Source organism: Anomaloglossus baeobatrachus, chromosome 8 (genome assembly GCF_048569485.1).
Source record: "Anomaloglossus baeobatrachus isolate aAnoBae1 chromosome 8, aAnoBae1.hap1, whole genome shotgun sequence".
Taxonomy (NCBI): Eukaryota; Metazoa; Chordata; class Amphibia; order Anura; family Aromobatidae; genus Anomaloglossus; species Anomaloglossus baeobatrachus.
The window spans coordinates 137,975,332-138,003,280 of NC_134360.1; the positions used below are offsets into that span (position 1 = coordinate 137,975,332).

The window sequence follows — 27,949 nt, forward strand, 5'->3', positions numbered from 1 at the left end:
TAAGGGACTGATAATTAGAGCGGTTGGATTCATTGCTACCAGGAAGAGACAGAATACCACCTGTAGATTGTGAACCATCGCGACCAGGGTCCTCTCTCTTCCTGTAGGCTGTGAGCCCTCGTGGGCAAGGTCCTCTCTCCTCATGTAGACTGTGAGCCCTCGTGGTCCGGGACCTCTCTCCTCCTGTACCTATCTGTGCCTTGTATTGTTTATGATTATTGTACTTGTCCCTATTATGAATACCCCTTTCACATGTAAAGCGCCATAGAATAAATGGCGCTATAATAATAATAATAATACTGCTGGGCTATTGCTCCCCGAGGCTGACACTGTGTATAGGGTATCTGTCCGACATCCCTGTATATATTTCTCTATACACGGACATATTACAATAACTATGCAGCAGTTGATTCGGACTGGTACGCGCCCCGGACTCCCTTTTCCCTTATGTCTGTCTTTCTCCCAATATTTTCTGTTGTCAGCCTCTTTCCTTTTACGCCCCTGATCTCCACACTTTTCTTACAGTCCCTTATGCTTCATTGTCTCAGGTCTAGCTTCCGTCACCTTGACAACATGATGCCCAGTGTATACAAGCCTCCTAGTGACGCGCGCCTGCACTGTCGCCGCTGTCTTCCCTCACTCCTCCTTCTAGGCACGTCACGTGAGTGGCCTCACGTTGCCACACCCCCTAGTGACGTCTCCGTCCCTTCCGCTAGGCGCTTTCTGCGTGTTGGGCACAGGGCGGCAGACAGGCTGTGGTGTCTCTCCGCTCCTCGCGGTCCGTCAGGTGACATTAGGCTGCCGTATCCCTCCGCTCCTGGCGTTCTGGCCGTACAGGTGACATCAGCTGCCGTATCCCTCCGCTCCTCGCTGCCCGGGCAGACAGGTGACCTCAGGCGGCCGTATCCCTCCGCTCCCACGGCCCTGCAGGGACAATACATCAGGCGGCCTCACTGGCGGGGGCTCTGGTTAGTTTCGGCCATTGTTAGTTTTGCTCTTGTGTTGTCCGTTTCTCCGTTGTGCTGTCACCCCGGTATATGTCACCGTGCTCTGACCGTCTGCAGCTTCATCTGTGCACACGTCCTCCAGACATCCGTCACCAGGTTCCAGTTAACCCCTTCAGGACGGAGTGATTTTTCCTTTTTCCCTCCCATTCTTCTTTTCCCATTGATGGCTATGTGAGGGCTTGTTTTTTACTAGTTGTATGTTTTATGGCGGCATCCACTGGATAATGAAAAAAATCCAAGTGAAGTGAAATTGGAAAAAATAAATTCCACCATTATTTTAGTTTTTGTTTTCTTTTTTTTATTTTTTTTTTTTTTGCTGTTCGTCCTGTATTTTATAATGGAAATCTGACTGTCCGGGTCAGGACCATTGTGACTGTACCAAAGTTGCATTTTTTATTTTATTCATTTATTGTGAAAAAAAACAGCCCCCGTTCTCCAAATCTGTTGCCCTGCCCTCTGTGGGTGTCTCTGGGCGTCTTATTCTTACTGCTTGGGTAGATCTGACGCTGTGATCGCTTCTTATTATTTTTCTGGAGTTGTCAGGTTTTCTTTACTTTTGGTTTTGCTTTAGTTTTACATTTTCATAGATTGGACTTTTCAGAACACCTTAAATGTAAGGTTTTTTTTTTCTACTTATTTATATTGTTAGCAGGGAAAGGGGGGGGGGTTTATTTATTTTTTTAATGTTTTTTTTTTTCTTTTTACCGTTTAGTCTGTGTAGGGGATCATGTGTACTATATACAGAAATAGCACAGTATTCTTGTATATAGTGAGAATCACTGTCTGCTATGATGCCAGCCACAGGCTAAAATGTCACAAGAGAGATCACATGACCGGCATGGGGCTGTCATAGCAACCCAGCGGGTGCGGATGACAGCTTAACTTGACGTTTGAGATTGTTGCGCTTAAATGCTGCTTTCCGCAATAAACAGTTAGAGGTAGATGTCGGCTATATAATGTAACCGGCATCTGCCTCTGTGGAGCTGCTCTGCTGCTGCGCCCACTGCAATGTCCTGACACGCTCCATGACAGCATGGTTTGTTAATGGGTTAAATAGCTGGATCTCATTACATAAAGCCATCATCTCTCTGGATTGGACTTTGTTTATATTGAGATTTTGTTGGCATGGAGCATTGATAATTGTGTACGTATTAGGCTACTTTCACACATCCGGTTTTTGCAGTGCGGCTCAATCCGGCTGTGAAACCTATGCAACGGATGCGGCGAAAACACCGCATCCTTTGCATACGTTTTTACATGCGGCCCGTCCGTTTTTTTCCGGTTGCGGCATGCTACTGAGCATGCGCAGTAGAAGAAACCGCATGCGACAGCCGGATGCGGTTTTTCCGCATCGCGCCGCATCCGTCGTCCATAGGCATGCATTGAAAAATGCGCCGCAGCGGCATCGGCTAAATCTGCCGCATGCGGCAAAAAACGGACTGAACGCAAGCCCATGCGGCACAATACGGCACTAATGTAAGTCTATGCAAAAAAAACCGCAACCGGCGGCAAAAAAAACGGTTGCGATTTTTCTGCAGAGCGCCGTATTGTGCCGCAGAGCAAAAACCGGATGTGTGAAAGTAGCCTTATTTGCTGTGTTCCCACACGCAAAGGACACGTCTTGTATTTGACTTAGGCTGCTTTCACACATCCGTTTTTTGCTGAGCGGCACAATACGGCGCTTTGCAGAAAAAACGCAACCGTTTTTTTTTTGGCCGCCGGTTGCGTTTTTTCCCCATAGACTTACATTAGCGCCGTATTGTGCCGCATGGTCTTGCGTTGCGTCTGGTTTTTGCCGGATGCGGCATATTTAGCCCATGCGGTGGCCAGATGGAACGTTGCCTGGCACTTTTTTTGTGTGGTGAAAAAACGTCCACGGCGCGATGCGCCACGTTTTACAATGGAAGCCTATGGGCGCCGGATGCTGCGTCCTGCGGCAAAAAACGTATCCAGCCACCGGATGCGTTTTTTTGCACTGCGCATGCTCAGTATCAAGCCGCATCTGTCAAAAAACGGACGGGCCGCATGAAAAAACTTATGCAACGGATCCGTGTTTTTCGCCGCATTCGTTGCATAGGTTTTTGAGCCGCACTGCAAAAACCGGATGTGTGAAAGCAGCCTTACTAGGACATATGTGACACACCTGGGAGGGTGGAGACGTTTCCTGATACAGATTGTGGCACAGAAATGATCTATTCGGCACTTCCATATGCTGTACTTTACAGTGAAGGTTTCCTTCATTACCTTGTAACCGCGAAATTGTGTGCAGTGATCTTTTGGGGCTATAGGATCCCTTTGACGGCTTTGTCCATTGTTTTTTCATGACTGACTGTTTATAAGATTACATTCTAGCTGATAGCTGACCGATGCCACTGTTTGGTATCTGCTTGTTGAATCCATCAGCCATAGACTATAATTCATTTACTTGACCTGTCATGAAAAACTGATAATGTATACCTTAAGGGGGTTGACCACTATAACACTGATGGCCTATCCTTAGAATAGGTCCTCGATTAATGGTAGACTGGGGTCTGGCACCCCCGCCAATCAGCTGTTCTCGGTGCTGGCGGCAGTAGCAGTTGCCTAGATATGCTATGTTTCGGGGCTGCCCGGGTACTGAACATCCGCCTCCTATTGATTTGAATGTGAGGCAGATGTGCTGTACCGGGCCATGGCCAGAATCCGATGACTGAGCAGCTCCAGAACTGAGCATTTCCGGACCCCATTCAGGTGTTAGAGAAGACTTCACTTCACACGTGTTAACAGACTGATCTTGTGCTTCTGTGGCAGTTTTTGGTTTTACTTATATGTGACACTGAAGTGTTGTTGTCCCTGTTTTTTTTAGTACTGTGGATTAGCTGGCTGCACAGGGTTGCTGGACACAGTCACTCTTGCATATGATCATGTAATGGACCATATGCATATGGCGCACTGAGGTGGCTGCAGATTTTTTTCAGCTCTATTTGATAGAGGCTCAGTCCCAGTCGTTGAATCTGTAACATCCATGTACCTCCATAGGCAGAGAGGGAGGTAGATTACACTTTACCCTATGTATTGGTTGTATGTATTTGCTTAAATTGATAAATTACTATTATTATTAATTTAGAGACCATGTACTTCAGATGTGTAACAGACTGGTGCTGGTAGACTGCCTGCATTAGGGGTGCTAACTGCTGCACACCAGGGAACATGTCTCTCATTTGCCTTAAAAGCTGAAGACAATGTTCCTCACCAGCTTTTGGCTTTCAAGCTCATCTGTTAGAGGGTCTATCCCATGAACAAGTGATGTCTAATCCAGGGGTGGGGAATCTTTTTACTGCCGGGGGCCATTTTGAATTTTTTACCAACCTTCGGGGACCGCACCAAATTATCAACTTGAAAACTACCCTGCTATATTTGGTCAAACAATTAACTCACCCCTAATGTGGTGGCTGGAACTGCTTCTCTTTGGTGCAGCTGTGACGTTCGGTGATATTGATCATGTTGTTGCTCACAACTGTTTTTCCAGGTTTGTCTCAGTCTGGAGATGCTGGGGGCACGTACATCACAGGAGAGGCTTGGGGCGCGTACATCACAGGAGAGGCTGGGGGCGCGTACATCACAGGAGAGGCTGGGGGCGCATACATCACAGGAGAGGCTGGGGGCGCATACATCACAGGAGAGGCTGGGGGCGCGTACATCACAGGAGAGGCTGGGGGCACGGAGAGCACTAGGGGGTACACAGCACTGGACAGAGGACGGGATGGGGGGGTCAGTGATGAGTTGCAGAGTCACAATACGAGGGGTGGGGGGGGGAGGGCAGAGAAGTCACACAAGGGTCTGGGAGTCTTGTACAACAGGGAGGCCAGTAAATCTGCTGCACCTCATCTGTGATTGGAGTGCAGCGCACTGCTTACTTCGCCCACAAGGTAAGCCCTGAGCATGCTAGCACAGGCCAGGGTTCAGCCTAGAAGATACGGGCTGCAGTCAAGTCCCGGAAGAAGCCCGTACATTCTAGCATCTTTAGGTGTAAGTCTGTTACAATGTACTGGCTGCAATCATGATCTGGAAGGAGCCCGTACATTCTAGCATCTACCCACAGGCCAGGATGCGTGTGCTTTCTCGCATCACCCAGCGGGATTTAAAGGGCTGGCAGCCGCCTGCAAAAGTGCGGCTGCCGCTCAAGCAATGTGGTTCCCAGGAATGTGCCCGGGGGCCGCAGAAAAAGTCATCACGGGCAAACGGCCTGCGGGCTGGAGGTTCCTCACACCTGGTCTAATCAATAGTAAATAAAGAATTCTGTATTCTCACAATTAGTTGTGTTTAGTGCAGAGATAACCTGATAGTATTGCCCTGCTGTGCCCTGTGTAGGCCCCTCCATCCCACCACATAGCATAGCTTTAGCTGCTGGTCCCACAGGAGGGAGCATGTAACTATCCTCTTAGGCTAAGTTCACACTTCAGTTGTTTTGCATCAGTCACAATCCGTAGCCTTGAGGAATTAAGGAATCCTGCAAAATATTTTGCAGGAATCCAGTATTTCCCCATAGACTTCTATTAGTGACGGATTGCGACTGATGACCCTGCGTTGCATCCGCTGCGTCGCGGTCCGTCGTTTTTGACTGACCGCCGAGCGGGGAGCAACGCAGAATGTAACGTTTTTCGGGCCGTCAAAATTAACGCGCCGCACAGGAATCCGTCGCCATCCGTCAAGCTTGTAATGTATGTCTATGGTGCTGGATTCCGTCGTAATCCGTCTTACAACGGAATCCAGCGCAGGATTCCGTCATGCTCTACTGAGCATGCCCAGCATGTTTGGCACGCCCACTGGGCTGTCCCAAACACAGACGGATCATGACTGATCCGTCAAAAAACGGACGCACAGCGGATGTAACGGACGCAACTGATCCGTTTTTTCACAGGATTCCTGTGAAAGGAATCCTGTGAAAAACACATCAGTTGCATCAGTTGCCATCTAAAAAACAACTGATCCGTTGCTGACGGACCTGACGGATTGAAAACAACTGAAGTGTGAACTTAGCCTTAGGCTAAGTTCACATTTCCGTTGATTTGTATCAGTCACATGCGTCGCTTGACGCATGTGACTGATGCGCTGTTCAACGCTGTACAACGGATGACAAAGAACAGAATTCTTTGTCGGATTCCGTTGTGTGCGGGGGGCGGAGTTCTGGGGCAGAGCCGAGCGGGGGGCGGGGCCAGGCGCTGAGGATGTCAGTGGAAGTGCTGCGGTCTGCATGGCTGGGGACAGGTGAGTGTATCTGTGAGTGAGTGTGTGTATGTGCATGTATGTATGTATGTGTGTGCACATGCAAAGTGCGGGAGGGGGCGGAGCCGAGCGGGGGGCGGGGCCAGGCGCTGAGGATGTCAGTGGAAGTGCTGCGGTCTGCATGGCTGGGGACAGGTGAGTGTATCTGTGAGTGAGTGTGTGTATGTGCATGTATGTATGTATGTATGTATGTGTGTGCACATGCAAAGTGCGGGAGGGGGCGGAGCCGAGCGGGGGGCGGGGCCAGGCGCTGAGGATGTCAGTAGAAGTGCTGCGGTCTGCATGGCTGGGGACAGGTGAGTGTATGTGTGAGTGAGTGTGTGTATGTGCATGTATGTATGTGTGTGTGTGCACATGCAAAGTGCGGGAGGGGGCGGAGCCGAGCAGGGGGCGGGGCCAGACGAGGGTGTCAGTGCTTGTCTGCATGGCTGGGGACAGGTGTGTGTGTGTGTGTGTGTGTGTGTGTGTACATACATGTGCGGAGTGCGGGAGGGGGCGGGGCCGAGCGGGGAAGTGTCGGCCTCCCTGCACACGTAACCAGCCTAAATATCGGGTAACAGCAAAGCACCCGATGTTTACCTTGGTTACCCGATATTTACCTTGGTTACGGGCCTACACCGCTTAGCGCTGGCTCCTTGCACCGTAACCAGGGTAAATATCGGGTAACCAACCAAAGCTGGTGACGTGTGCAGGGAGCCAGAGAGCATGCGCAGCGAAATCCGACGGATCTCGCTGCTCAAAAAACGTTACATGCTGCGTTCCTCCCGCCCGGCGGTCAGTCGTTCCACGACTGATCAGTCGGGCGGAGGGTGCAACGCAGCATCATCAGTCACAATCCGCTGCTCATACAAGTCTATGGGAGCAGCGGAATCCGCTAAACGGATTCCGCTGTTTACAAGAGCAGCGGATTGTGACTGATAGATTTTAGCGGAAATGTGAACTTAGCCTTACTGGTGGCACTGGCAAGGGCTATTCCAGTGAATATCTTCTATTTCAGTAATAGGAAAGTTTTTACTGAATACAGATTTTAGTTCAGAATTGAGAATTTTATAATGTCTGATCAATTCTGGCCAAGAAAGAAGCAGATTCTAAAGTTGCTTATTGTCATGTGCACTATTGATTTATGAAATCTGAATTAAAATAACCGTGTTGCTGTAAAGCAGGGATGGGGAACCTTTTTGCTGCCGGGGGCCATTAGGAAATTTCTGCCAACCTTCGTCGGCCGCACAAAATTATCAATGTGAAAATGAACCAACTATATTTGGTCAGTTAGTTAAGGCTGGTTTCACACTACGTCTTTTTAACATCCGTTGAAAACGTTATTTTAGCGGAAGTACGGATCCAGTGCAAATGCGTTTTCATTTCAATGCATTTGCAATGGACTCGCGTCCACCTGCGTTCACCTGCGTTTGCGTGCGTTATAGTGCGGATCCGGTGACTTGCAGTTTTTTAACATGTTTCAAAAACGCTACTTGTAGCGTTTTTGAGCTGCGTCAAAATACTGCAAGTCACCGGATCCGCACTATAACGCACGCGAACGCAGGTGAACGCTGGCGTGCTGATAGACAGGATCCTGCTTTTGTACTGAGCATGCCCAGAAAGTACTGAGCATGCCCAGAACCAGTCTCGCGTGATCTGTCTCTCTCTCCTCCTCCCTCCCTCACCCTCTCTCTCTCTATCTGTCTTTCCCCCTTCCTCCCTCCCTCCCTCTCCCCCACCTGAGAGCTGCGGACACTCGTACCCAAGGTAAATATCGCGTAACCACTTCTCTTAGTTACCCGATGTTTACGTTGGTTACGCGTGCAGGCAGCCCTGCTCCTAGCAGCTGCAGACACTCGTAACCAAGATAAATATCGGGTATCCAAGGCCGATGTTTACCTTGGTTACCAGCGTCTGCAGCTGTCAGAAGCCTCCTCCCAGTCTAGCTCCCCTCACTCCCGATCACATGACTCCAATGCCCGCCCCTAAACATCCTGTGCAGGATCCTGCAAAATAACATATGCGTTTGCATACGTTATTTGCTGTAAAAGCAGGATCCGTACTTCCGCTAAAAAAACGTTTTCAACGGATGTTAAAAAGACGTAGTGTGAAACTAGCCTAACTCACCCCTATTGTGGTGGCCGGTGCTGCTTCTCTTTTGTGCGGCTGTGATGTTCGGCGATACTTATGTTGCTTCTCTCTTTTCCAGGTTTGTCATGGCCTGGAGCGCAGGCAACTCTTTGGGATAATAAGATTGGTAGACTATATACATCACACAACAGACACAGGGACTGGTATAAATAAATCACAGGAGTCACATACATCACTGAAGGGGCTGTTGGCATATACATCACATAGGAGACGCTGGGACTGCTGTATATATATCACAAGAGACACCTACATCACAGAAGACACTGGAGGCACATATGTGGCGCCCTGGACAAGCCAGGTCGTCACAGAACTACACCAACACACCCCACACCCCGGTTAGGCACACCGAAGTCAAAAACAAATCCTTGTTGCCTCCCTCCAGGGGCTGATGTCCACACCAGGCGGTTGGCCCTGCCCACCGAGGAGTTCACAGTCCTGGAGGCGGGAAAAGGAGTCAGTTCAGTTGAGTTGAGTTTTGGAGTGAAGTGGTAGAGGAGCAGTCTGACGGCGTCCGGGTGTGTGGCCCGGACGGTACAGCAAGGTATGCAGACGGTGATGACCGTCTGCAGGAGAGGTTAATTGGAGCAAACCGTAAGGACCGTGGACGGTACCGGATCGGAGAGCAAGAGAAGCCAGCACCATCCGGCAGGGCTTACGGACCCCGACCGGGCTAGGAGTCGCCGTAAAACTGGTCAAATCCGTTAGCGAAGGGAACCTCCGGGGTTTCCCAGCAGTCAAGACCCGATTTGAAGGCAACAGCTCACACCGTAGAGGGAAACACAGTCACCGCCAAGGCTACAGTTCCCAGGGCCAGAGCCTGCGGGCAAAAGGGGCTCCTTCAGCATCCATCACAAACTGGGGAGCGGGTTACCGGTGGGAAGCCATTGGAACCGTAACACAACACAGGTGCAGGGAAAGGCAGTCACCATCAACCTGCCGGGAGGAGAAACACCGCAGCCGTCTGTGGGACCCGTCCATCCAGCCGTTTGTTTTACCGGAGACTTTGCATTGATCATTGGCTGAGTGAGTACCACCGTGCCGCGCGGCACAGCGCTGCCCCCGCGACCCTGCACCTTACCAGGCCCCGTAACCCGCCTGCCATCCATCCTCACCCCTCACCGGGCCCCGGGACCACCAACCCCCCTACCCACGGAGGGGAGAACCAACATCCAAGCTGCTCCCTGTCACTGCTCCCGGGATCCCCGTCCAGAGCAGCGGTGGTGTCACAACCTCACCACAACCGTGGGTGGCGTCACGGACAATATCCCTAAACCCAAACCACCCCCCTTTCACTCACGGGCGAGGAACGCCGCTCGAGTCCCCGGGATCCGGCCCACCGCTCGAGCCACCACCGAGCAGCAGCAGCAGCCGGACCCGAGCAGTGGGTGAGCGCAGCGTCCCCTCCTCCGCCCGCGACAACTTGGCGTCACGAACAGGATCTTACCGCTCTGCCGTCTGGTAGAGGTGCGCCTTGTGACCGCCGGAAGTGTCCGGCCGAAAAACTTGAGAAGCCGCCATTTTGGGCGCGAAAAGTCCCCGCTCAAGCGTCTTCACGAGTAGTGTAGGCGCGAAAGCCAAAACCCCGCCCCTGTAGAGGAGGAGCCGGAAAAAGACTAAGGGGGACAGATGGCGTCTGGCCGCATGTAGTCCGCGGCTATAAAAACAGGGACGCCAGGACTCTGTGGCTATCTTTTTGTTCCTGGAAGAGGCCGCTGCAGCGATGCATCATCCGTCCCGCAGCACCGTAGCCCCCGCGCCCGGGACCGCGGCGTGGGTGGAGGTCCGGACCGCCCAGCTACAACAAAGGCTGCAGATCCGCATGCAGCTCCTCTTGGAGGAGTGGGAGGCCGACATGGTGGACGTGGTGGCTGCTATGCGGAGACGCGAGATGGAGGAAGATCTGGAGGAGCGGGTAAGAGACCCACGCCCCTGTATTCCAAAGGGATCGGCCACTGCGGCTGAGGGGCCCGGCCTGCACCCGCTCACCCTGCTGCCTCCCCCGCTATCCGCGTTAGCCGCTGCCGCCCCGCCACTAGGCCCGCTACCTGCCCAACCGGTACCCTGCCCGTCCGCCCAAGCGGACCGACCGGCTGCAGACGCATGGGGCCGCCCCGAACCGCTTCCCCAGAAGCCGCAGAGGCCGCGGCCCCTTAACGAAAATGTGCCAGAAGACCCGGCAGTGATTGCGCCAGACTCCGTACCCAAGCCCGGGACCGTGGCATGGATGAAGGCCAGAGTAGTTGAATTCAACCAATGCCAACAAAATCAGATATACCTCATGATGGAGCAGTGGACCAATGAGGTGGAAATGCTGGTTGCGACTGCCCCGATGTATGGGATGGAAGCCGATGTGATAGGACGTGGGTTACCTGTCGGCTCCATCAGGACCGGCCACTGCGGCTGGGGGGCCCGGCCTGGTCTCAGCCCTCGTATCGTCCCTGCCATTATTCCTGGGGCGCCTCAGCGTTAACCAACCTGACCTGCTACCCCATGCTACTACGGAAGGATCTGATGTGCTGGATGCTGGAAGCCTGGAGACTGCGGCAGCTGGCGGCAACCCGCCTGGCGCAGAGATAAGTGATAGTGACTCCAGCTCCGGCGCCGAGCCCACCTCTGAATTCGAGAAGGCGAGTGAGCGTCTCCGCTACGAGGGAGAGCCGGTGGTTTATTACATCCCGCGCACTGGTGGGAACGGATACCAGGCACCCCTCTCCCAGCAGGCCTGTCACTGCATGTTCGATATGCTGGTGGCAGAGGATGAGGCCACCTCAGCGGAAGCTGAGCAGTGATGGCAACGGAGCTCCGCTGCAAGTTGTCCCCGTTGGGACCACCAGTACCATTAAAAGCTTTTGAATGATAAGAATGATCAACCGAAGGAAAGTTTACCTGATTTACAACCGTGATTGAACCGGTCGTTGCCGGCAACTGTTGTCCCTGTGGGGACTGTCTGTAACCATGCGTAGAAACTGCTACGGACAAGCCCGAGAACTGGCAGGGCAACCACGAACTTGTGGAATGTAAATAAAAATGTTTTTGGCTTCATACCGTGACCGCCTCCGGAGAGGCTGATTTGGAGGATGGGCCTGGAGGAAAGTGATGGCCCAGGCCCGCCACTACCGTAACCGGTGGCGATCCTCCGGGGGTTCAGGGGTTCCCCATGGATGTGGGTCCCCTGAAAGAGACAGAACCCACTCGGGCAGCCTGGTGATGGACTGGGGTCAAGGGGTGCTGCCCATTTGCTTAGGGGCAGCATCAGGGCCAGGTTGCTTGGGTGGGAGAAGAGCGGAAGCCGTAACCGTTATTTATTAAAAATGTTTGGTAACGTTTAAGAAATGTGCCTCCCGATGTGGGAAGATTGAAAAACGCTTGTTTTACATGTTTTACCGTTTTATATCTTTTTTCAGTTCGTGAAAAATAAAACCGGTGATGGACGGGCAGCCCGCGGACGGTCTGCATTTTACTAAGGGGGAATGTGGCACCCTGGACAAGCCAGGCCGTCACAGAACTACACCAACACACCCCACACCCCGGTTAGGCACACCGAAGTCAAACACAAATCCTTGTTGCCTCCCTCCAGTGGCTGATGTCCACACCAGGGGGTGGGCCAGGTGGTTGGCGCCGCCCACCAAGGAGTTCACAGTCCTGGAGGCGGGAAAAGGAGTCAGTTCAGTTGAGTTGAGTTTTGGAGTGAAGTGGTAGAGGAGCAGTCTGACGGCGTCCGGGTATGTGGCCCGGACGGTACAGCAAGGTTGGCAGACGGTGGTGACGTCTGCAGGAGAGGCTAATTGGAGCAAACCGTAAGGACCGTGGACGGGCGGTGGCCCGACAGTACCGGATCAGAGAGCAAAGAGAAGCCAGCACAATCTGGCAGGGCTTACGGACCCCGACCGGGCTAGGGGTCGCCGTAAAACTGGTCAAATCCGTTAGCGAAGGGAACCTCCGGGGTTTCCCAGCAGTCAAGACCCGATTGAAGGCAACAGCTCACACCGTAGAGGGAAACACAGTCACCGCCAAGGCTACAGTTCCCAGGGCCAGAGCCTGCGGGCAAAAGGGGCTCCTTCAGCATCCATCACAAACTGGGGAGTGGGTTACCGGTGGGAAGCCATTGGAACCGTAACACAACATAGGTGCAGGGAAAGGCAGTCACCATCAACCTGCCGGGAGGAGAAACACCGCAGCCGTCTATGGGACCCGTCCATCCAGCCGTTTGTTTTACCGGAGACTTTGCATTGATCATTGACTGAGTGAGTACCACCGTGCCGTGCGGCACAGCGCTGCCCCCGCGACCCTGCACCTCACCAGGCCCCGTAACCCGCCTGCCATCCATCCTCACCCCTCACCGGGCCCCGGGACCACCAACCCCCCTACCCACGGAGGGGAGAACCAACATCCAAGCTACTCCCTGTCACTGCTCCCGGGATCCCCGTCCAGAGCAGCGGTGGTGTCACAACCTCACCAGAACCGTGGGTGGCGTCATGGACAATATCGCTAAACCCAAACCACCCCCCTTTCACTCACGGGCGAGGAACGCCGCTCGAGTCCCCGGGATCCGGCCCACCACTCGAGCCACCACCGAGCAGCAGCAGCAGCAGCAGCCGGACCCGAGCAGTGGGTGAGCGCTGCGTCCCCTCCTCCGCCCGTGACACATACATCACACGAGGGGCTGGGACATGTATATGCCCCCAGCCCCCTCCTGTGATGTACATGCTTTCAGCCTCTCCTTTGATGTATATGCGCCCAGCCCCTCCTGTGAGGTATATGCACACAGCCTCTCCTGTGAGGTTTATGCACACAGCCCCTCCTGTGATATGTACAGCCCCAGCATCTCCAATGTGATGTATATACCCCAGTGTGTGACGTATATATCACAGGAGGGGTTGGGGCATACACATCACAGGAGACGCTGGGGCATATCCATGACAGGAGGGGCTGGGAGCATATACATAACAGGAGATGCTGGGGAACACACATTACTAGGTCACAGGGAGGCATAAGCATTGCTGTGGGGCACAGACGGCACTGGGGGGGCACACACATCACTAGGGCGACACAGAGAGCACTGGGTGGGGCCACACAAACATTACTAACGGGGGGCACACAGACATCACTAAAGGGGGGGCACACAGACATCACTAAAGGGGGGGCACACAGACATCACTAAAGGGGGGGCACACAGACATCACTAAGAGGAGACTGGGGGGCACAGACAGCACTTGCAGAGCACAGACTTCACTAGGGGGTACACTGCACTTAGGGTGGTAAGGAGCACTGGAGAGAACTCAACAGTGGGGGTGATCCACATCGCTGGGGAGTCTGCACACAGCACTGCAGGGGGCACGCTGCACTGGAGAAGTGGCAGAGAGCGGGTGGTACACAGTGACGGGGAGCGGCAGCACAAAGCACTGATTGAGGCACGGGAGAAGGGGTGGAGAGCAGGCGGCACAATGCAGGAAACGGTGAAGCTGCTGTGGGACGGAAGCGCAGAGCGCTAAACCCGCCCACAAAGTCAGTCCTGAGCACGCTGGCACCTGCCAGGGAAAGAGCTCATTGTTGCGCGCAAGCAGCGCATGTGAAGCCTTAAAGGGCCAGCGCCCGGTAAGACCACGGCAGTGGCCGAGCACTGCCACCCCCAGGAATCTGCCCGGGGGCCACACAAAAGGTCATGGCGGGCCGCATGCAGCCCGCGGGCCGGAGGTTCTCCACCCCTGCTGTAAAGAGAGCATGTGCATGCCCGTCCTCTGAGCCGCTTGTGCTGCACAGATGGGATATATTGATGTGAGCAGAAAAGTCCTCTGCTATAACACAAACCATGGCTGCTTACCGTTGACCTGGGCAGGGAGCAGTGACCTCATGGGCATGGAATAGCCAGTTTCATCCATACAGAATATTCACCTATCCTCCCTCCTTTAGGATCAGTACAAACGGCACTAGCCTACCAGCAGCTCCTCTAAATGTTCATGCACAGGTGACACTGGATACAGCAGGGGGCCATTATCACTTTTCCTCTGCACAGAAACATTATCAATCTATTGATGAGACAGCACATTTGCTTGTGGGATCATCCCTTTAATGCCTTGCACTGTGATTCAATCACATACAGGGGATTACCAGGCTTAATGTAATGATGAGCAGAGGCTGGATGTAAACACTGAACCGAGCCACACTGCACAGTTCTATTCACTGTGTAATAGCCTTTCCCATGTCCTGCAGCTCCACTACTGTTCACTTCAGTAGGAGACAAGCTGCAGTACCTCCAGACAGGCACTACACAGGGAATGGAGCTGTGCTGCTCGTCACCATTAACTGTTTGTATCAGGCCTGTTCTGGTGATAGCTCATCAATATCATGTTTACAATACAATACGCTGTCAATATCATAATCCTGGGGAAATCCTTTTAACAGTTTTTCCCATATCGGCCCTTCATGGCTGAGACTATGATAACTCCTTTTACATCCGAGCACACGAGCTGGACTGTGAAATCAGCCCAGCTATCTTGTTCTGTAAGTCCCATAGAAATGAATGGGAGTTATGGATCCATTAGTTTCCATGGTAGTTACAGAACTGGCATAGGCTACTTTCACACATCAGTTTTCTGTATTCAGGCACAGTCCTTTTTATTCCGGCTCCAACGGATCCGGAAAAAATTGTGAAAACCGTATCCACCGGATCCGTTTTTTAACGGATCCGTTATGCCGGATGCGTAAAAAAACGGATCCGTTGGATCCGTTTTGCATCCGTTTTTGCATCCGTTTTGTCTTTTTTTTTTTTTTTTTTTTTTTTTGTTTTTTTTTTTTTTGCTGGATCCGTTTTTTTCAAAACATTGGAGCATGCTCAGTTTACAAAAACGGATCCGGCAGCCACATCCGTTTTTTGCCGCATTACGCCGGATCCGGCGTCCATAGGCTTCCATTGTAAAACACGCCGTATCGCGCCGGATCCGGTGCGATGCAGTTTTTTTTTGCCGGACAAAAAAACGTTACAAGATACGTTGCCTCCGGCCGCAGCTTTAATTTTGCCGTATCCGGAAAAAAACGGATGCAACGCAAAGCCATCAGGCACAATCCGGTAACAATGCAAATCTATGGGGAAAAAACGCATGCGGTACCGGATCCGTTTTACCCGTTTTTTTCCGGATTGTGCCTGATGGAAAAAAACCTGATGTGTGAAAGTAGCCATAGCTTGTCTGATTTTGTAGCTTCACAGTGGACGGAGCTGGACAGTCTGTCTCTTCCTGGGAAGAACCCATTAAGGCTAAGTTCACATTTCCGTTGTTTTGCATCAGTCACATGCGTTGCTTGACGCATGTGACTGATGCGCTGTACAACGGATGACAAAGAACAGAATTCTTTGTCGGACTCCGTTGTGTGCGGGGGGCGGAGCGCGAAGGGGCGGAGTTTGGGGTGGGTGGAGCCGAGCAAGGCCGTGGCACTGAGGATGTCAGTGCTGCGGGGACTGCAGGGCTAGGGACAGGGGAGTGTGAGTGAGTACATGCTGAGTGCGGGAGGGGGCGGAGCCGAGCGGTGAAGTGTCGGGCTTCGTGCACAGCCAGGGTAAATATCGGGTATAAGCAAAGTACTTTTTGCTTGGTTACCTGATATTTATCTTGGTTACCAGCATACACTGCTTACCGCTGGCTCCCTGCACACGTAACCAGTGTAAATATCGGGTAACCAACCAAAGCGCGTTGCTTGGTTACCCGATGTGTATCCTGGTTATGGGTGCAGGGAGCCAGAGAGAGCATGCGCAGCAAAATCCTGCGGATTGCGCTGCTCAAAAAACGTTACCGGCTGCGTTGCTCCCGCCCGGCGATTAAAAAACGACTGATCGCGACGCAGCGGATGCAACGCAGCATCATCAGTCGCAATCCGTCACTAATAGAAGTCTATGGGGAAAAACTGGATTCCTGCAAAATATTTTGCAGGATACCGTAATTTCTCAAGGTGACGGATTGTGACTGATTCAAAACAGCGGAAGTGTGAGCCTAGCCTAATTCTAATGATCTATGGGGTATTTTACTCCATATAAGTGTGACTCTGCAGATCTGAGCATGCGCTCCTGAAGCTACAAAGGGCATAATGGGTTGTCGGTCACAGACGAGTGGGTTTATTACCTCGGTGACATGGATGAGAAGGGCTGCGTTTTTTTCCAGCTGATGTGAGAAGTTTGTGTTTTCGTTCTGCTGCAGTTTGTTGTTAGGGGTATGATGTCTCGCTGGCGGAGCAGCATGTGTTGTATTGCACGTCTGTCTTTAGCCTTAGGTGGTTTTCGCCTTTGTTAATGTCCTTAGCGGAGTCTCAAGGTCACAAGCGGTTGATTATTCTTACAGTTAGCATACCTGTGACCGGCTGAAGATCTGATTTAGCTGCGACTAATGAAATGCTCAGTGCCCTCAGATGTAATCTCATCTGGTAGCAGCTAGATTGCTGCAGGCCAGATCCATAACCGTAGCTGTGAGCCAGGTACGGCCGGAGCCATCCGCATTCTGGAGAGTTCTACTCATAATATTTGTCATCTCTACTAATGTGACTGGAGCGGTGACATCTCAGCACTCAGCCTGGCGTCGGCCCTTCTGCTTTTCGTGTGTATTTAGTTTGTGTGAAGTGGAATTATACTGGTGTATCACGCTGCTTACTGAAGAGGCGTTCTGCTCCAGACAAGCCCTGTATTTGTAGAATAAGTTGATCACATTTTTCCACTCATTGTAGCCTCAGATCAACATCAATGGCATACAAAAAGAAAAAATCCGACCATGCAATCTGTACAGTATATACAAAAAAATACACATTATTATGAACAAGATGGGGTAAAAGATTGATAAGAGTGAGGAAAAAGGGGCACACATCCAAGCCTTAAAGATGATGGAAGCAGTGTGTTCAAGAAGGGAGTTGTTAAAACAAGTCCATGTATATAAATGCAGCAGTCTATGCATATATACACGTATCATAATGTTAAGAAATACTGAGATTAAAGTACAATTGCGGTGAAAGACCTTTGATGATTGTCACAGTGTAATAATGCACAGGCAAAGTACATTCTAGAGGGAAGTGTCCACATATATGGGGCGTATGATAGCAAGTGTATAGCAACCAAAACTGGATCGGACATGTCATAAAATGGCAAAGTGACCTACTAGCCTCAGGAGACTCCCAAGTGTGGATCGCATCCATCCCGACGTGCGTTTTTGCTCATTGCCTATGCCATGAGGTGTGATCAACCAGGTAGGGCAGAGGTTAAGTGGTGGCAATGGCCAATCAGTTGACTAGGCAATAGTGGCACATGAATTGTGCACACATCATTTACAGGTATATCATACATATCAGTTTATGACTCCAATTGTGTACATATATTTGTCAATCCCTTGCCTCTTTTGTGAGATCACTGTCAAGCTGGTTTCGCACCCCAGGTTTTTGTGTGTGCTGGACGTATTCTTGGTTCATTGGCCGGTTTTTACAATCCTCGTTGCATTTGTATGAGGTAAAATAAATCTTTGCTTTTCCTCCTCACTGCACAGTAAAATACAGACAGCATATACGGTAGATTAAATCAATGTACTTTTTTTTTATTTACTTTTTTCCACAGGGCATTTACCAGTTTGAACCACATTTTATTTTTTTTTCCTTTTTTTTTTTTTTTTTGTACATGAAGAAAATGTTATAATAGATAGCACATCTACCAAAAAATGATTTGTGAAAGAGCAGTCAAAGGCGTTGTCAGGTCTTCTGAACCTTGACAGCTTGCGGTGCGCAGGCTGCCAGGATCCCCCGGTATTACCGGTGAGAGTAGGTTACATGATCACTAGTGTGTGTGTGTGTGTGTGTGTGTAGATATAGATATATCTCTATCTCTATCACATCTAACCACCTGTGCACTTGACCCGCTCCCATCGCACCTAAACTCCAACATCACCGCAGTCCTTATGCCAGCCCTAACCCATCTCTTCAACCTATCACTAACAGGTGGTGTATTCCCTTCATTCTTTAAACATGCCCCTATTACGCCCATCCTCAAAGAGCCCTCCCTTGACCCATCCTCTGTGTCAAACTATCGCCCCATTTCCCTTCTCCCCTATGCCTCAAAACTACTGGAACAATATGTCCATCTTGAATTGTCCTCATACCTCTCCTCCTGCTTCCACTTTGACCAGATACAATCTGGCTTTCGACCACATCACTCTAATGAAACTGCCCTAACCACCAAAGCCAAGTGACAATACTCTGTCCTCCTCCTCCTGGACCTGTCCTCTGCCTTCGACACAGTAGACCACTCCCTCCTACTACAGATTCTCTCATCTCTGGGCATCACAGACTTTGCCCTATCTTGGATCTCCTCATACCTAACTGACCGAACTTTCAGCATCTCCCATTCTCACACCACTTCCTCATCTCGCCCTCTATCTGTCGGTGTTCCCCAAGGCTCAGTTCTTGGACCCCTGCTGTTCTCCATCTACACCTTCGGCTTGGGACAGCTCATAGAGTCCCACGGATTTCAGTATCCTCTCTATTGCCGATGGCACACAGATCTACCTCTCTGGACCTGACATTACCTCTCTACTAACCAAAATTCCACAATGTCTCTGCTATTTCATCCTTCTTCTCTGCGAGATTCCTAAAGCTTAACATGGACAAAACAGATTTCATTGTCTTCTTTTCCTCCTCACTCATCTCCTCCAACAAGCCTTTCCATCACACTTGATGGTTGCTCACTCTCCCCAGTCTCATAAGCTCGTTGCCTTGGAGTAACTCGCGACTCTGCTCTATCCTTCAAGCCACACATCCAAGCGCTCTTCACCTCATGCAGACTACAACTCAAAAATATCTCCCGGATCTGTGCTTTCCTTAACCAAGAATCGGCAAAAACATTAGTGCATGCCTTCATCATCTCCCACCTCGACTACTGCAACCTCCTGCTCTCTGGCTTCTCTTCCAACACTCTTGCACCCCTCCAATCTATCCTAAACTCTGCGGCCCGCTTAATCCACCTCTCCCCTCACTATTCCCCCAGCCTCGCCACTCTGCCAATCCCTTCACTGGCTTCCCATCGCCCAACGACTCCAGTTCAAAACATTAACCATGATCTACAAAGCCATCCACAACCTGTCTCCTCCTTACATCTGTGACCTAGTCTCCCGGTACCTACCTGCACGCAACCTCAGATCCTCACAAGATCTCCTTCTCTACTCCGCTCTTACAGGGCTGTGGAGTCGGTAAGCCAAACCTTCGAAATCGACTCCACGACTCCGACTCCTACATATATTGCTTATAGTTAAGTGAAAAATTTATTGTAGTAAATGAACATGTGTATGTGAACATCAGACATTTAATAATTTTTATGATACAATAATCAAGATATTTGGATAGAACATAAAATATATTTATTGGAATACAACTTTAGAACACAAAAAAACGAATAAATTGTAAATATGTAATACAATATGTAATATACAGTAGATTACATACATATCTTGGTGTGTGTATGTATGGTTGTGTGTGTGTGTGTGTGTGTGTGTGTGTATATATAAAATATATATATATATAATATTTTATATATACACACACACACACACACACACAACCATACATACACACACCAAGATATGTATGTAATCTACTGTATATTACATATTGTATTACATATTTACAATTTATTCGTTTTTTTGTGTGTATATGTATGTATGTGTATATATATATATATATATAATTACTGTATATATTACATATTGTATTACATATTTACAATTTTAGTTTTTTGTGGTCTAAAGTTGTATTCCAATAAATATATTTTATGTTCTATCTAAATATCTTGATTATTGTATCATAAAAATGATTAAATGTCTAATGTTCACATTGTACTGCAGTAAATTTTTCACTTAAATATAAGCAATATACTAAATGTTATTATTTAGTGTTTTTGTTGAAAACTGTTTTTTGCCACTTACATAGTGTATTACATAGTGTTTATATAACACACACATATATATGTGTGTTACATAAACACTATGTAATAACACACATATATATGTGTGTGTTATATAAACACTATGTAATACACTATGTAAGTGGCAAAAAACAGTTTTCAACAAAAACACACTAAACATTTGTGCAGTCTATGAATTTGTTCTACGAAATAGAATTGCTTCCATCAGATCCTTCTTCGCAGATGACCTCAAATCTGAGCTAATAATTTTAAGGCTGGAGAACAACCTCTCTTCAGTAACTTGGGTTGGAGGCAAAGCCTTAAGCGGGCTTTACACACTGCGATATCGGTCCCGATATCGCTAGTGTGGGTACCCGCCCCCATCTGTTGCGCGACACGAGCAAATCGCTGCCCGTGCCGCACAACATCGCCCAGACCCGTCACACATATTGACCTGCCCGGCGACGTCGCTGTGACCGGCGAACCGCCTTCTTTCTAAGGGGGCGGTCCGTGCGGCGTCACAGCGACGTCACTGAGCGGCCGCCCAATAGCAGCGGAGGGGCGGAGCTGAGCGGGACGTAACATCCCGCCCACCTCCTTCCTTCCGCATAGCGGCCGGGAGGCAGGTAAGGAGAGCTCCCTCGTTCCTGCGGTGTCACACGGATCGATGTGTGCTGCCGCAGGAACGAGGAACAACCTCGTTACTGCTGCAGTAACGATTTTTGAGAATGGACCCCCATGTCACTGATGAGCAATTTTGCACGTTTTTGCAACGATGCAAAATCGCTCATCGGGGTCACACGCAACGGCATCGCTAATGCGTCCGGATGTGCGTCACCAATTCCGTGAACCCAACGAGTTCGCATTAGCGATGTCGTAGCATGTAAAGCCCCCTTTAACCACATGGGCAACATCTCTAACAATTTCCGGGTATAAAGGAATTGCCTCATGCACAGTCAGTTTTGATGAACGGTTGAATTTTTCTATTTCTTTGAGAGCAAGTGAAAAATTTTACTGAAATCTGGTCAATCTGCTGCTATAGGAGACGGGAGTGCAATTTTTTTCCTTGCGGCAACGCTTTGCCTGCTCCATGTCATCCAAATACTTTTCAACGTTAAACTCCTCATCTGATGAGGATGAAGATATGGCAGCAGTAGCACTGTCAAGCCCCAAGTCCTCTTGCGCCTGGCAGTCCTGTAGCCGCTCATCCTAACTGCTACCTGTCACAAACCACCGGGGGGGTCACTCAGAAATCCCCCGCGCTGGCTACCAGTACGTCACAATCGGGGGGTAACAAGTGGGGGGTCACCCCTACTTTATACCTCCCGACCGACAGACAGAGCACGTGACGCGCTCTCTAGCGCCCCTCTTATAGTCAGGCCAATTATGGAATTGCCCGACAATAAGCAAGGAGGCCGCTATACTACTTATGCCGATTATTGAAGGGTCCCCGGTGAGAGTAAGGTATATATTCCCCCGACCTCCGCGGGCGGAATATATAATATCTTCCCGAATCTCACTGGCCTCCCCACAATAATCCTTGGCACAACTCGCTGCCACCAACCGCTTCACGGTAACTATTAGCCGAACACACAGACGTGGGATTCAAGATCGAGATAACAGAACAGCCCAAGATTAATTATATAATTTAATCGCCTAAAGCACACTAGAAACTACAATATATACAATAGGGAATCTACAGAATATACAGTTATGTCAGAGTACAGTTACAGATAAAGCATGGGTTACAAACAGGTATACAATTACATCAGTTACCTTGTGTGTCTGGCCACAGGGGGGCGCTGTAGACCAGGTTTCCAGGAACCCCCTCACAGGTCTTTCCCAACCAGGCCCCCGAGCAGAAGAACACTGGAAAATGGCCGAAGTAGGGTTATCAACCTGGGCAGATCCAGGTCCCCTCCTACCTTAGTGACCTCACAGGGAAGCACTGCCACTCCCCCTGCATGGATCAGAATTATCCAGCAAAGGAGATATTGGCCATAACTTTGCCTGGGAGCGTCGTAGGCAGACGCCAATGCTCTCATTGTGACAGTTATGAATTTAGCTACAGAACGAGGGGACTCATGACCTGTCTACGAGTTCCCATATGGCTGATATCACGCCTGGGGTATTTCCCAAGCTCCCCCTTCCATAAAAAAGGTGTGCCAGCATCGTCCGCCTGCGCAAACACCATTTTTATGGTTGCCATATTTATCGGAGATATGGCTTGCGAGATATGAACCATTTTTTACTGGAGTCGTTCTGTCTGGCTACTTCCAAGCCTTGCTAATGAGATACAACTCTTGTTACAGGGTGACGGCAGGGAGTCATCCTGGGTCCATTGTCCTCACATCATCTCATCTCCATATCAGAGGAGATGGCTGTTGGAGGTGTAAGTGGGATGTGACACCTTCACAGATGCTGGACATTTGAGCACAAGAAGGGAGGGGGGCACTGCCAGGGAGTGATGAGAGCAATTATGACTTCTAGTCATAATTCCTCTTCATATCCCAGGATTTACCTCACACCTCCCCCCTTTTGAGGGCGCTAGGGGGCAGCACACTCCGGTGTTCCCCCGTGCGCCCGTCCGCGACCTCTCCTTGTCGGGACAGCCCGTCTGCGTTACCGTGGTCACGGCCCCTTTTGTGGCGAATGGTGAAGTCGTATTGCTGGAGCGCAAGGCTCCATCGCAACAATCGCCCATTCGTCCCAGAGACGGTGTGCAACCAGCTGAGGGGATTGTGGTCCGTCTCCACGATGAAGTGGCGCCCGTATAGATAGGGTTGCAGACGCTGCAGGGCCCACACTATGGCCAGGCACTCCTTCTCCATTGTGGAATAGGCAACTTCCCTTGGTAACAGCTTCCTGCTCAGGTACAAGACTGGGTGCTCTTGGCTCGCAGAGTCCACCTGGCTGAGCACCGCACCGAGGCCGAAGTCACTGGCGTCGGTCTGTACTACAAACGGCCGCGTGAAGTCGGCTGCCTGTAGCACGGGCGGGCTGGACAGGGCGTCCTTTAGGGCCCGGAAGGCTGTCTCGCAGTCCATTGTCCAATCGACTGCAGAGGGCAGCTTCTTCTTGGTGAGGTCCGTCAAGGGCTTTGCCAGGCTACTATAGCATGGAACAAACCTCCTATAGTACCCAGCGGTCCCCAAGAAGGACATCACCTGCTTCTTGGTCCTGGGGGTGGGCCAGGATGCGATGGCCTCCACTTTCTCAGGCTCGGGCTTCAGCGTTCCCCCACCTACCCGGTGACCGAGGTACTGGACCTCGCTCATGGCCAGCTGACACTTTCCCGGCTTGATGGTCAAACCTGCCCGGTGGATCCGCCTGAGCACCTGTGCTAGATGCTCTAGGTGGTCCTCCCAGGTGGGACTGAAGACGGCAATGTCATCCAGGTACGCGGCCGCGTACCCTTCAAGTCCCTTGAGCAGGGTGTTGACCATCCGCTGGAAAGTGGCAGGGGCATTCCTCATCCCGAATGGCATCACCGTGGACTCGTACAGTCCAAATGGGGTAATAAAGGCAGAGCGTTCCCTGGCCTTGCGAGTCAGGGGGATCTGCCAATATCCCCGGCTCAGGTCCATGATGGTCAGGTACTGAGCCCCGGCCAACTGATCGAGCAGGTCATCGATGCGTGGCATTGGGTACGCATCGGCGACCGTGACAGCATTGAGCCCCCTGTAGTCCACGCAGAACCGAGTGGTTCGGTCCTTCTTAGGGACGAGGACTACAGGCGAGGCCCAAGCGCTGTTGGATGCCTGGATCACCCCCAGCTCCAGCATCTCGTCAATCTCCTGGCGCATGTGTTGCTGCACCTCCAGGGAGACCCGATATGCTGAACGCCGGATCGGGGGATGATCCCCAGTGTCCACGTGATGGACAGCCAAGTCAGTCCTTCCGGGCTGGTTGGTAAACAACCCCCGGAAGGGGTGTAGGGTGGCCCACAGCTGGGACCGTTGGTCCTCCAAGAGCTGGTGGCCAACCTCCACATCCTCAATGGATCCGCCTGCCCTAACCTGGGCTAGCATATCCAAGAGGGTTTCCGCTTCTCCCTCCTCGGGCAGGTTGCACACAGGGAGTGCACATGCCCCCCGCTCATGATGTGCCTTCATCATGTTCACATGGAAGGGCTTCCGCCTTCCACGGGCAGGGTCCAGGGTGACCAGGTACGTCACAGGGTTGAGCTGCTGGTACACGAGGTATGGGCCTTCCCAGGCTGCCTGAAGCTTGTCCTGTGGTACGGGGACCAGTACCCACACCTCTTGACCCACTTGGTAGGTCCTCTCACAAGCGTTCTGGTCGTACCAACGCTTCTGATCGGCCTGGGCTTGAGCCATATTGTCGTGTACCAGTTGCGTCAAGGCCTGCATTTTGTCCCGGAAGCGCATGACATACTCGATAACCGACACTCCAGGGGTGGCCAAATCCCCTTCCCAAGCCTCTTTCACCAGAGCCAGGGGGCCCCGCACACGTCGCCCGTACAGGAGCTCAAACGGTGAGAATCCTGTTGAGGCCTGTGGAACCTCCCGGTAAGCAAATAACAGGTGTGGGAGATACCGCTCCCAGTCACGCCCATGGGAGTCGACCAACATCTTAAGCATCTGCTTTAAGGTGCCATTGAACCGCTCGCCCAGGCCATTAGTCTGTGGATGGTACGGGCTGGCCACCAGATGTCGCACCTGGACTTGCTTACAGAGGGCCTCCATCAGCTGGGACATGAATTGGGTCCCCCGGTCAGTGAGCATTTCCTGGGGAAAACCCACTCGGGAGAAAATCTCCAGCAATGCGGTGGCCACCTTGTCAGCCCGAATGGACGACAAGGCCACTGCTTCTGGGTACCGGGTGGCATAGTCCACTACCGTCAGTAGGAAGCGTTTCCCGGAGCTGCTGGGGATGGCCAGCGGGCCGACCAGATCCACAGCCACCCTCCTGAAAGGCTCATCGATGATTGGCAGAGATACTAGTGGGGCTTTGGGGCGTGGCCCCGCCTTCCCCACTCTCTGACAGGTTTCACACGAACGGCAGTAGGCAGCCACATCGGCCCCCATTTTTGGCCAGTAGAAATGCTGGTTTAACCTGGCCTTGGTCTTAGCGATCCCTAGGTGTCCGGCCATCGGAATCTCATGTGCGATCCGCAACAACTCCGTCCGGAACGGATAGGGTACCACCAACTGTCGGTCCCTGGGCCACGCCTCCGGTGAACCCTGCTGGACCGTGGCCCGGTACAGCCGTCCTTGGTCCCAGACCACTCGCTCCGGGTCCGAGTCCGAGGGAGGCTGTGCCGCCTGCTCCTTTAGAGCTTTCAGGCTGTCGTCAGCTTCTAACGCTGCCTGAAACTCCTGACTAGATGTGGCCAGAATCGACGAGACTGTCACATCTTCAGTCAGTACCCCGGGACCTGTGTCCTGGCCTCCACCTGACTCGGCTGCCACTTGGTCAGAAGGGGAAGAGCTATCGGACCTCCGGGAGGCCCCTTGGCTTCCAGCACTCCCACTGCGGGTGACAGCGGCCACAGCCGCTGCGACCGTGGGTCGTGCCTGCTCCTCCTCCGTTCCTGACCAAGTCGCCGGTTCAGGCAGACCTACCTGGCTTCCTGACACCCCGGTTGTGGGGGAACCATGCACCGAGATCTTACCTGGGAGCACTTCCGCTCCTGGACCGGCCCCAATCTCACCTGCCTGTTCCCCTCCTGCAGCAACAGAACCCCGGTGTGAAATCTCTGGGGACCCCACATTTGCTGTGGTAGCCCCCACCCCACACACTGGTCCTCCCCCTGCAGCACCCTGCTCTCTGCTTATCCCTGCAGAGGGCAACAGATCCCAGCTCACAGGCTGGTTACTTGTAGAGGCATTGTCACACCTTTCTCTGACCCCCTCCCCTGTCACAGCTGCAGCTGTGTGTGTGTCTATGGTGTCTGTGCAAGCAGAAATATCAGAGTTCACTCCCTCCTCCCTTACATCATTCATAGATAACACATTAACATTGTCAGGAGTCATGTCAGCACTGGCTGAAGGTTCAGCCTTTGGGGCGGGGCCAAACTGGGAGGTTATTTGCCCCAAATCTGTCCCAAGTAGCACGTTTGCAGGGATCCGATCAGTTACCCCCACCTCCCTCACCCCTCGCCCTGCGCCCCAGTCCACATAAATGTCAGCAACAGGCAGCGCCGGGTCAATGCCTCCAATCCCGGAGACAGCGAGGGTTTTTCCAGGGTTCAAGTCTTGGGGGGACACCATCTCAGGCCGCACCAGAGTCACCTCCGAGGCGCTGTCTCGCAGTCCTATGGTCACAGACCGTCCGACGGTGACAGGTTGGAAGCTGTCCAGGGACCTACCACCACCCCCACCCACACAATACACCTTGGGCGGCCCTTGGGACGGGGACGGAGCCGGGGCCTTGGGACGCTGAGGGCACATGGCCTTGAAGTGTCCAGGTAGGTTGCACTGGTGGCACCGTCTTGGCTCTGCCACGGGCCTGGAGAGGGGAGTTGAGGGGGACACCCCCTGCAGTCTAGGGGCAGGTGGGGCAGTCGCAGAGTTCATCTTACCCCCTCTCCAGGTGCTGCTGGTGGCTGCTCTCCTGGCTTCAGGAGCCCGATTGTTGGTGTAGTCATCGGCCAGGGCAGCTGTAGCCGTGGATCCCTTTGGCTTCTGGTCTCGGATGAACTGGCGGAGATCCTCAGGGCAGTTCCACAAGAGTTGCTCCGTGATGAACAAGTCCAGGATCTCCGGTCCGGTGGAAAGCTGCAGGCCTTGGGTCCAGTGGTCGGCAGCTCGGGCAAGTGCCCGCCGGTGGTCAGCCCAGGAGTCCTTTGGTCCCTTCTGCAGCGTCCGGAACTTCTTGCGGTAGGACTCCGGGGTGAGGTTGTACTGTTGGATCAGGGCCCGCTTGATGGTGTCGTAGCCCTGATCCGCCTCAGCAGGCAAGTCCCCAAGGATATCCAGGGCCTTACCCCTTAAACGGGGGGTCAGGTATTTGGCCCACTGGTCCTTGTTCAGATGATGCTGCAAGCAAGTCCGTTCAAAAGCAGTCAAGAAAGAGTCCAAGTCTCCATCCTTCTCCAGCACTGGGAAGTCCTCAACACGGACCTTTGGAAGTTTGGTGTCTGGAAGGTCACGGGTGGCTGATGAGGGCCGGAGCTGAGCTAGCTGCAGCTGGTAGTTACGCTCTGCCTGGCGCTCTTCACGCGCTGCTTGCCGCTCACGCTCGGCCATGAGTTCCTTGTAGCCCTTCCGGTCTCCAGCCTGGCGTAGGGCCATAGCCATTTGAAGAAGGCTATCCGAGCCTCCCAGGCTCGGTGGAATGGCACGTGGTGATCTGCGGCCCGCTGCGGAGCCTGGTGATTCACTGTCCATTGCAGAGCGGAGGGCTGGCATCTGGCTCGTTGAGGACCCTTGGGCGAGCTGCTCCTCATCTTGTCCAGCAGTGCCCGGTTGTGCAATGTCCTCTGCAGAGCTGTTTTCTGGCGTCGAGCTCCTGGAGGACTCGTGGGCAACCTCCTCATTGCTGTCCACAGCACCGTCCTCCCTCTCTTCGGCTCCTGCTTTAGCATTGGCCAGTTGCATAGCTCTGCTCCTGGTGCCATCAGCCATTCTTGCAGACTTTTGGTCACTGACACAGAACTGACACCTGA

At 52.0% G+C, this 27,949-nt stretch overlaps 1 protein-coding gene across 1 annotated transcript in view; it reads left to right on the forward strand.

Moving 5' to 3' along the window:
• The first annotated feature begins 697 nt into the window (after positions 1–697).
• The window catches only part of IVNS1ABP (influenza virus NS1A binding protein), a 72,294-nt gene continuing 45,042 nt past the window's right edge, over positions 698–27,949 (forward strand). The window contains exon 1 of the mRNA XM_075322027.1: positions 698–968. The gene's annotated coding sequence lies outside the window, so the exon portion shown is untranslated. The remainder of the gene's footprint in view (positions 969–27,949) is intronic.